Below are 11,496 nucleotides of genomic sequence, written 5' to 3' on the forward strand. Positions count from 1 at the left end.
ACGGCTAAATGTTAGGACTCAAGTAAGACTTTGATATTGAGTATCTGCATTAAGTTACCATCAAATAAGTATTATGTATTCAAGATGTTCAGGTACGTATTACTTACTCATCGGTGGAGTGATTTCGAGGTGAATTATCAGTATCAAAGAGGTAGGTAAATGTGATTAATATTATAACTCCAAATGTGAGAATGATCTAATTGGTAATGGTATGTTTGTATAATAAAGTATGCGATGAAATATTCTTATGTATTAGTGCATATTCTGCCCAAAAGCCTTATGATCTGAGTATGGGTTGGGTTGAGCTAGATGTGCCAGTACAAGGTAAGGATTATGATTTGTAAGCTTACATATATGTGATAAGGAATATGTTGGTTCTTTATGTGCCTATGGTAATTTAGTACTTGTCATGTTGAAATACTTAAAAGTAAGGATGTGATTATGAACAAGTGGAAAGGATTATTGAAAGTTGAAAATCGATGAAGAATGTGCTTTGGAAATATTTGACCATCTAGGTCATTATTATTCGAAAGTATATATGTGGCAGCCAAGTGCTGCGTTTAATGATATTATAGATCGAGATGAAGCTCTAGATTAACTTCATCGAACAGTTGAAATGAATGACCAATAATAGTGATTGAGAACACTTTGTCTTGCTTAAAACTTACTAAGCATTAAATGCTTACTCCGTTTCTCTGTTTCTCTGTTTTATAGATTTTGGCTCGTCAGCTATCGGACTCGGGATTTTTGGAAGTCGAAGTCTCCCACACTATCAAAGCCCCCTTTTGGTACAATTTTGGTTGAACTTTGAAATGGCATGTATAGGACTACCCTTTTGTTGTTGGTCATGTACCCTTTGGTTTTGTGTAAATTTGGATAGCCATGCGAAAATGGCTTAAATATACTTTGATCATAGCATTATAATCGTTTTGTATGTTGTCCGTCGAGAGGTATGGAAATGTTGGTAACGGTTAGCCATGGGAAAGGTTATTCTTGATCACTTTTGGAATATGTATGACAAACTCTAGTTGATCCATGGAGGATCATGAAATAGGTAAAGTCTACCTTAAAGGCAGATGCTGACAGCAGCAGTGATGTGGATGTGAAAAATCACTAAAAATAGTAGGAATGGAATTAAATAGTGAATAAATTATTTAAACGAACCTTGATGAATCTATTTTCATAGGAAAGTAACGAAACGATCATATGGACAGTATGTTAAGAAATATTCAGGTTCTCGTGAGACAGGGCCAGAACGGTTTCTGGATTCCCTATTCCGACTTTCGAAATTCATTATAAATTAACCAGAGATAATTAGGAGTCATGCCATATATGTATAGATTCCTCTTTGAGTTTAGTTTTTATAGAAACAAACGGCATCAGCATTGAAGCCCTGTACAGGGAGATATCCAAGTCGTTATGCGCAAAGGTCAATGTAGTCAATCCCTATAACATGGGCGACTTTAACTAATAAACTGTACTAATTGGCCCGACCAAAAATTATAGAAAAAAATTGTAGATGCATATATGAGTCTAGTTTCAGGGAAAAATCACGAAACTGATTTTCGAGTTGTGGAACTCAAGATATGATTTTTAAGGTGACAGTGACACAGTTAGCCAGCTGTCTGGAAATTTTTAAAATGGACTGCGATAGTAAGCGAAATTAGTCTGTGAACCCCTCGTGTCCGACTCCGGCAATGGTCTCGGGTACGGGGTGTTACATTTATACTTAGGTGAGCATAGGAGAGTAAAAAGAGTGAGAAACGGGCCAAAAACGGAGAAAATAGGTCAACGTGGGAAATGAACACGGCCTGGACTTCCCCACACGGGTAGACCACACGTCCGTGTCTATTTAGTAGACTTTAAAAGACCTAAGCCACCCCACAGGGGCGTGTCCCTGCCGAGCCCAAGTCTAGTTCTATTTAGAAAAGGCCACTTTTGAGGGTTTGGAAGCATTCTAAATCCTATATAAACACCCTAGCAGGGCACCTAGAGGAGACACGGAGAAGGAGGCAAGGAATTACTCTAAGAAAGCTGATTGATCCATCTCAGAAGTCAGATTCTCCTTCAAGACTGAAGATATCCTTTCAATTTCCTTTAGGGGTTTTTGGGTTTTCTTTATGTTTTGTTATCATTATTCTTCTGAGATGTTTTCTTTTACACATATGAACTAAATCCCCTAAATACCTAAGGGGGATGAAACCTAAGATGGATCTTGTTATTATTTTCTGAATTATATGATAAATACTTTATTTGTTCTTAATTATGTGTTCTTAATTCTTGCTTTAGTATTCTAGGATATTAATTCAAGTATTGATTTGCTTATTCAGGGAGCAAAAATCCCTGTCTAAGAGTAGATCTAGCATAATTAAATGGAGTTGATTGCACCCCTAGGCATAGGGCGACACAAATCTACCGGATTAGGGTCAAACCTAATAAGGGAATCAATAGATCGAGTTAATGCAACACTAACAGTTTTAATTAGAAAGAGATTTCAATTAATCAACCTAGGGTTAGACGTTGTTAGTCTCAAGAGAGATAATAATATTAATTAGGGATTTCTACGGATCGAGTCAAGTGAATAAATCGTCTAGTTCAGAGTCAAATAACAAGTGAAGTCTAGGTGGATTCTTTCTTAGGTATTGTCTAAATCAATCAGTTTTCCCAAAAGTATTTCCCCAATTTACTTCCTGTGCATTCTTAGTTTAGTTAATTAATTTAGATAAAGCAAATCCCTTTATTTTTAGGCTAGATAATAAAAAAAAGGTTAATACTAGTATTTTTAGATCCTGTGGGTTTGGCATTCCGGTCTTGCTATAAGCTATACTACTGTTCGATAGGTGCACTTGCCTTATCCTGATAATAGTTAGTTTTCAAGTACGATCAATTGTAAATATAAAAACTTATCACGTATATCAAGTTTTTGGTGCCATTGCCGGGGAACTAAGATATTAAGAACGCTTAATTTTTATTACTTTAGCCATTTATTTTTATTGCAATTTAATTTTATTTCAATTTTGTTTATATTATTAAATTTTCTTTTATTTGCTTCTGTTAGGTTTTTATAGTTTATGACTAGAAGAAATCCATCAGAACCTCTACTTTTTGATAGTGAGATTGAAAGCACAGCTCGCAGAAATTGAAGAGAAATAAGGCAAAGCCTACGATACATAGAGGAAGGGCAAGACGACGATAGTCAAACTACAACCGAGGGGATGGCTAAAAATCAGAATAATCAACTACCTCCTGTGGTTGCCGTAGGTCCAATAAATCAAAATCCTACTCCTCATACTATGTATGATTATACTAAACCTAATTTAACAGGAACTGAATCGAGTGTAGTTAGGCCTGCTATTGCTGCAAATAATTTTGAACTGAAACCTTACTCGATTCAAATGATACAACAGTTTGTTCAGTTTGATGGTTTGTAGGATGAGGATCCAAACACTCATTTAGCGAATTTTCTGGAACTTTGCGACACTTTTAAAATCAATAGCATTTCTGATGATGCCATCCGCCTTTTATTGTTTCCCTTTTCATTGAGGAATAAGGCTAAACAGTGGTTGAACTCATTTCCATGACGGTCAATCACTACTTGGGAACAAATGAACGAAAAAATATTTACGTAAATATTTTCTGCCGGATAAAACGCCTAAATTGAGGAATGATATCTTTTCTTTTGTCCAGATAGATCTACAAACTTTTTATGATGCATGGGAGAGATACAAGGATCTATTGAGAAGGTGCCCTCACCATGAGTTACCACTTTGGCTACAGGTTCAAACTTTTCACAATGATCTGAATCCTTCGACTAGACAGTTGATTGACGCAGCTGCTGGTGGGACTATCAATAATAAGACACCTGAAGAGGCTTATGAACTTTTAGAAGAGATTTCACTGAATAATTATCAGTGGCAAGTCATGAGGACAAAGCTGACAAAAGCAGCCAGTGTTTTTAACGTCGATTCGGTCACTATGCTCTCTAATCAGGTAGAACTTTTGAATAGAAAAATTGATGGTTTACTTGGTTCTTCACAGGCTCATCTAGTAATACAGTACGATGCAAATGGAGGTGGAACAAACAATTTAGAATACCCACCCTATGGCCACAACATGGAAAATGAAAAATTGAATTATATAGGTAATAATCTTCGACCTCAAAATAATCCTTATAATAACACTTATAATGCAAGTTGGAGGAACCATCCCAACTTCTTGTGGGGTGGCCAAGGAAATCAAAGGCCACAATATCCCCCAGTTTTTCAACAACCACCTTACCAGCAGGAAAATATTCTGAACCTTGAAAAGATGCTAACGAAATTCACCTCGGTGTCAGAAACTCATTTTTAGAATACTGAAATAGCACTTAAGAATCAACAAGCGTCGATCCAAGGGCTCGAAACTCAGATAGGCTAGCTTGCTAAACTGATTTCAGAAAGACCACCAAGAAGTCTACCTAGTAACACCGAACCCAATCCAAAAGAGCATGTGAAAGTAGTTACACTAAGGAGTGGGAAAGTGTTAGCTGAATCTGAAAAGAAGCTACCACAAGAAGCTGACAGAAATGAAGAAGAGGAAGTAAAACCTGAAAACAATGATAATCCAATGCCAAAGAAATATAAACCACCAATCCCATATCTAGTAAAGTTGAAGAAAGATCGCATGGATGCACAATTTGGTAAATTTCTTGAACTTTTTAAACAACTGCATATTAACGTACCTTTTGTTGAAGCTATATCATAGATGCCTACATATGAAAATTTTTTAAAGGAGCTTCTAACAAACAAAAGGAAATTTGAAGACCTATCTATAGTGTAACTTATTGAGGAGTGCTCGACCATACTCCAAAATAAACTGCCAACCAAACTGAAAGATCCAGGAAGTTTTACTATTCCCTACTTAATTGGTAGTTTTACTATTCCTTGCTGATTTAGGCACTAGCATTAATTTGGTGTCATATAAAATGTTTAAACAACTTGGTCTTGGGGAACCTAAACCCACTAGGATGAGTATTCAACTAGCTAATAGATCTGTTAAATATCCTAGGGGTATTATAAAGGACATACTTGTAAAAGTAAATAAATTTATATTCCCTGTTGATTTCATTATGCTTGACATGGATGAAGATGTTGAAGTGCCTTTAATCTTAGGTCATCCATTTTTAGCCACTGCTAAGGCTGTTATTGATGTGGGTGATGGTAAATTGGTACTTAGAGTAGGTCACAAAGAGATTATTTTTAAAATTTATGTTGCCATAAGATTTTCTAGGGAACAGGATGACTCATGTTATTTTATTGACTCTATTGATCATGCTACTCAAGATTCTTTTTAGGAAATCATACATAAGGAAACGTTGGAACTGTGTCTTGCCCAATGAGAGGAGGTAGATGATGATGATTCTGAGATTGGTAAGATAAAAGCTGAACTAAATTCTAATGAGCCCTCCCCAGGACAAGCAGAATATGAGGGTATTAAGGTAAACAATGAACTTAAGCAAAAACCCTCTATTGAAGAACCTCCCAAACTAGAACTTAAACAATTGCCAAATCACTAGGAATACACATTCCTTGGAAATAATTCTACATTACCAGTGATTATTGCTTCTAACTTGCAACCTAAGGAGAAAGAGGAATTGCTCCAAGTATTAAGAGAACATAAAAGAGCCATAGCTTGGAAAATTTTTGACATTAAAGGGATTAGCCCTTCTTTTTGCACCCACAAAATTTTAATGGAAGAAGTTGTTAAGTTGAGGTAATTAAACTCCTAGATGTTGGAATAATTTATCCTATTTCTGACAGTTCTTGGGTAAGTCCAGTGCAGGTTGTTCCTAAGAAAGGAAGCATGACTGTTGTAGCCAATGAGAAGAATGAATTAATCCCAACAAGGACAGTCACAGGTTGGAGAGTTTGCATTGACTATAGGAAGCTAAATGATGCCACGAGAAAGATCACTTCCCCCTTCTATTCATTGACCAAATGTTGGAAAGATTATCTAGGCACATGTACTACTGCTTTTTAGACTGACTCTTTGGTTATTTTCAAATCCCAATAGCTCCTGAAGATCAAGAAAAGACAACATTCACATGTCTATACGGTATGTTTGCTTATCATAGAATGCCTTTTGAATTATGTAATGATCCTGCTACTTTTCAGCGCTACATGATGACCATTTTTTACGAACTCGTAGAAGACATCATGGAGGTATTTACAAATGATTTCTCAGTATTCAGTAACTCTTTCCATCTTTGCCTTAAAAATTTGAAATGAGTTTTAATAAGATGTGAGGAAACGAACCTTGTACTTAACTGGGAAAAATGTCACTTTATGGTTCAAGAAGGTATTGTGTTAGGACATAAAATTTCTAATAAAAGGATTGAGGTTGATAAATCTAAAATTGAAACCATTGAAAAACTACCTCCCCCTAGTTCGGTTAAGGCTATTAGAAGCTTTTTAGGACATGCTAGGTTTTATAGAAGATTTATTAAAGACTTTTCTAAAATAACTAAGCCTTTGACTAAATTACTAGAAAAAGATGTGCCTTTTAATTTCGACCAGGAATGTTTAGGAATTTAATACTTTAAAGGATAAATTGATTAATGCTCCAATTATAATCACACCTGATTGGAATTTACCTTTCGAACTAATGTGCAATGCGAGTGATTTTGTAGTAGGTGTAGTTTTGGGACAGCGAAGAGACAAGCATTTTCAACCTATCTATTATGCTAGCAAAACTTTGACAACCGCACAAGAAAACTGCATAACCACGGAGAAAGAGCTGCTAGCTGTAGTTTTTGCATTCGATAAATTTAGGCCATATCTAATATTGTCTAGAGTTGTCGTTTATACTGACCATTCTACTCTTCGCTACCTTTTAACTAAGACTGATGCAAAACCTCGACTTATTCGATAGATTCTGTTATTGTAGGAATTTTACTTAGAGATTCAGGATAAGAAAGGAGCCGAAAATCTCGCGGCTGATCATCTTTCCAAGCTTGAAAATTCAAGTACCAAAGAGTTAGATGAAATTGAAATAAATGATTCATTTCCTTAAGAACAACTTTTTGCTATATCTGATTCTAAGGTACCTTGGTTTGCAGACATTACGAATTTTTTAGCCACTAACATTATCCCAAAAGGGTTGACACATTAGCAAAAGAAGCGATTCTTTACTGATGTGAAAAACTATTTTGGGAAGACCCTTTCCTTTTCCGTATATGTGCAGATCAAGTCATTAGGAGATGCGTTACAAGGTAGAAGCATCGAATATCTTGGAACGTTGCCACTCAGACCAACTGGAGGACATTACAGTAGAAATAGGATCGCACATAAATACTCGAATTAGGTTTTTATTGGCCTACACTTTTCAAGGACACCAACAGGTATGTTGCTACTTGCGATAAATGCCAACGAACAGGTAATATCTTAAGCGTGACGAATGCCCTAAACTACATGGTCTCGTGTGAAATATTTATATATGGGATATTGATTTCATGGTCCATTCCCAACTCATTTGGGAATAAATACATATTAGTAGTCATTGATTATACGTCTCAATGGTGGAAGCCCAAGCTTTACCTACTAATGATCTAGAGTGGTAGTACGATTCCTCAGAAACTCTTCTCTCGATTGGAACACCTAGAGCAATTATCAGTGATAATGGTACTCATTTTTGTAACGCCCAATTTGATAAGACCCTTAAGAAATACAGAGTTCACCACAGAACAGCTACCCCCTATCATCCTCAAACTACTGGACAAGTCAAAGTAGCAAACCGAGAGCTCAAACGTATCCTAGAAAAGACAGTAGAATCAAATAGGAAGGATTGGGAGATGAAAATGGATGATGCTTTATGTGCTTGTAGAACTGCTTTTAAGACCCCCATAGGAACATCCCCTTACAGACTTGCCTACGGAAAAAGTTGTCATCTACCGTTTGAGTTAGAACAGAAGGCATTCTGGGCTATAAAATTTCTAAACTTTGATCCCAAACTTGTAGATGAAAACAGGTTGATGCAGTTGAACGAGTTAGATGAGTGGCGAACCAATGCATATTAAAATTCACGCCTATACAAGAAAGCAACGAAGTGCCGCCACGACGCTCGTTTAAGGCAATGCAAGCAATTTGAAGTTGGAGATCTTGTCCTGTTATATAACTCGAGGCTCAAATTGTTTTCTGGAAGGCTTAAATCACGATGGTCAAGTCTTTCATAGTCCAAACTGTGTTTCCATATGACACAGTAGAGGTAAGTCATCCATCACAAGGCACTTTCAAGGTAAATGGACATCGTCTCAAACTTTATAATGGTGAGAATTTTAAAGATGATAAAGAGGAGCCATGGCTCCATGAACTTACCTGAATATACCCACAAGGTAGAGTCAAGCTTAGACTTTAAATAAGCGCTTCTCGGGAGGCAACCCGAGCACTAACGGTGTTGATTTCATTAAATTTTAGTTTTTAACATCTAAATCATTAATTGAGTTCTTGAACATAGGTTTTCCAAATCCACATGACCAGGCACACGGGCGTGCCTTAGGCCATACTCATACACGAGCGGCGACACGACCGTGTGAAAATAGAGCAAAATTTTTCCCAAAACATGGGATTCGATACGTTGCCACGACTGCGCGACATGGCCATGGGCAATCCTGCCAAATTAACACGGGCGTGCGACACGCCCGTGCCCACCACCCATGGTCGAAACTGTCAAATAATAGGGGCGTACGCATATATACATGAGCATGGGAGAAGAGAACGAAGCAGGATGCGACGTGCAACACACCCGTGTCTATAAGCTGTGGTAGAAACTGAGAAATTAACACGAGTGTGCGACACGCCCGGGCCACCACCTGTGGTCGAAACTGTCAAAATGACACTGCCGTGTGCACCAACGTGCCCAAATTTCAAAACCCTGAACATACGGTAGAAATAAAGACACACGGGCATGCCTTACGTCCGTGTGCCCAATATATTTATAACCGCTACTATTCATCTTTTATTTATTTTTATTTTTATCTTTATTTATCTTTTTAACTTACTTTTTATCCTATTTCTCTTTAATACTATTTTTACTTCATCTTTAGGTTTTACAATTTATATTAAGCAATTTATGTTTTCGGCCATTTCATTAAGAGTTATCGCAGTTATTACTTAGGAATTTGCAACTCCAATAGAAAAGGTCGTCCACGACTGTCATGCCCTGCTCGACCACGACCATAGCTACCACTAGTTATAATATTCTTTGGCGGAGCACTTGTGGACTAATAACCTCTACCACCACCGGAGTATCCTCCTCCAAATCTCACCCTTGCCTTAGCCGATTACTTTCCATAACTCCAATTCAAGGATTCCATTTAACATTCAGGAAGTTTCACTTCTCTCCCTATCTTATGATCTTATACCTATATTTTTCAGTAAATCTATCTTTGTACATTAAGGACAATGTACATTTTAAGTGTGGGGGGGTTATTATATCATTATCTGAAAAATCCCTGAATTTTGTCTTATTCTCACGTGACTCACTCATATCACTATTAGAATGAATTTTGATTAATTTATGATTTTTATTGATATGTCTTGAATTAAAAACATAGGCATTTATGCATTGAATGTTTAAACGTTAAGAAATTAGAGAATCAAACATGATAAGTTGATTTTTGAGAATTAAATTTTTTTTTTAGGTTATTTCCCCAAGTTTAGGTATTATCTTGAAGTTGAAATTCACAGGATTAACATCAAAAAGCCATAATTTTTGTGAGATCTTGAGCCTTTAGAGCATATATTATTTCTTTCATACTCAGTTTTATTGTTTCTATGAGTGCGTCAATATTGATTTGTTATTCTAGAACTTGCTTCGAATATGCATGTTAAGACCGCACCATTGATTTGATATGTCGAGATGATAAAGGCACTTAGGTTAACCCACTCACTCCATAAAAGTCTACCTTCATAATTAACCCTTAGTTAACCCTCTTGAGCCTAACAAGCCATTCATTGATTTACCTTCAATATTAATCCATAACCCATTATTGTTGAAATCCCCTTAATTAATTTGATCCCTATTTTTTGTCGAGATTTGATTTGAATAAATTGCTTAGCTATGCTTTATTTTTATAGTTAGCAAAGTTCTATGTTACTTGATTTGTTCTTAAAAAAAATGAAGTTGCTGCAATTGAGATTTGTCATCTAGCATAATACGAAATTATGTAAGGCTTGGTTGAAAACGATGTTAACCATGAAGAAAAGCTCAATTCTAGGATCATCTAATTAGGAATGTAATTTGTCAGCTTTAGTATTTTTCTAGTTATGTAATTTTCAATTCAATCTCGATCTAACCTTCTTTTAGTTGTGACCACACCCCTAATAAGCCACGTACACCCTCTAAAGACCTTTTGATTGATCATCATCTCATATATAGTGGTGGAGATTTGATTTTACACAATTGATATGAGTGTAAAATTGTTGTCCTTAAATGATGATTTGAGTAATCTTTATGAGTGTTGAATTTTGTTTTTTCAGTGATTACTTGTGAAAACCCTATTCTTTTAAACTTTGATGTTCTTCTTGTAATAGCCCAAATTTGCCCGGGCCTTCAAACCATAAATAATAAAAATAAATAAATGTTTATTTAGCAGTCCATTTACAAAAGCCCAAAGTTTGGGTATCTTTGAAGCCCAAAAGCATTAACCTGTTACACCCAACTGGTTTAAACCAGAATACAAAAATACCATTAACCCGCTTTACTCCAACTCAACAAGTAGGAGGGCCCAGAAGGCCAAAACTATTTTCAGCTTTTGAGGACCCTAGCTAGGGTTCGCGCTGAAAGTTTCCTGAGATGTAGCCGACAACAGACTCGTCGGCGCCGCAATCAACACGTCTATTCGTTTGTTCCCCCCCCGGTTAGCTTAACAGCCCACCCATAACCAGCAACCATCCGGATAAACTAAACTTGTAAATAGAGGCTATAAAAGCCGAATCATTTCATTGTAAAAGGGACGGATTTTTTGAGAGGACGATTTTTTTAGAGGATAAAATACATACAGATATTCATAAAAAAAAAGAAGTTCAAGCAATTTCTTTAAAAAGGTGATTTAAGTTTATATTCTTTTTATTTTTCAGCAAGTAAATAAATTAATTTTCAGTAAAAACTGATAATATTGTAAAAGCGAAGGAGTTACCTGAGTTTTCGCTTTGGAAAGGAAGAGGGTTTTTACCCTCCGACCACTGTGCGTGGTGGCGCGTGAGCGCGTGAGAGGACCAGGAACGGAGGCTCGACAAAACCCCAGACTGAACCCCAAATCCTCTGAAAGAGGATTTCTTCCCTTTTTTTGGAAACCAAACTAAAATGACTTTAAAAGCTGAAATCGGGGCTTATATAACCCTACCAAAACGGTGTCATTTTGCTTAATTCAATAAGCACTAAAACGGCACCGTATTAGACAGAGGATCCGCGTTTCACCCGATTACCCGGGAGGATCCGCTTTTGGGTTAATTTCCCATT

At 36.5% G+C, this 11,496-nt stretch overlaps 1 non-coding gene across 1 annotated transcript; it reads right to left on the reverse strand.

The window, feature by feature from the left end:
* Positions 1-3,654: 3,654 nt before the first annotated feature.
* LOC121213030 (small nucleolar RNA R71) lies at positions 3,655-3,761 on the reverse strand. Its single transcript, XR_005908399.1, has one exon. It is a non-coding gene; the product is annotated as a small nucleolar RNA R71 (small nucleolar RNA).
* Between the last annotated feature and the right edge of the window lie 7,735 nt (positions 3,762-11,496).

The sequence above is a fragment of the Gossypium hirsutum genome, chromosome A13, assembly GCF_007990345.1.
Source record: "Gossypium hirsutum isolate 1008001.06 chromosome A13, Gossypium_hirsutum_v2.1, whole genome shotgun sequence".
Classification (NCBI taxonomy): domain Eukaryota; kingdom Viridiplantae; phylum Streptophyta; class Magnoliopsida; order Malvales; family Malvaceae; genus Gossypium; species Gossypium hirsutum.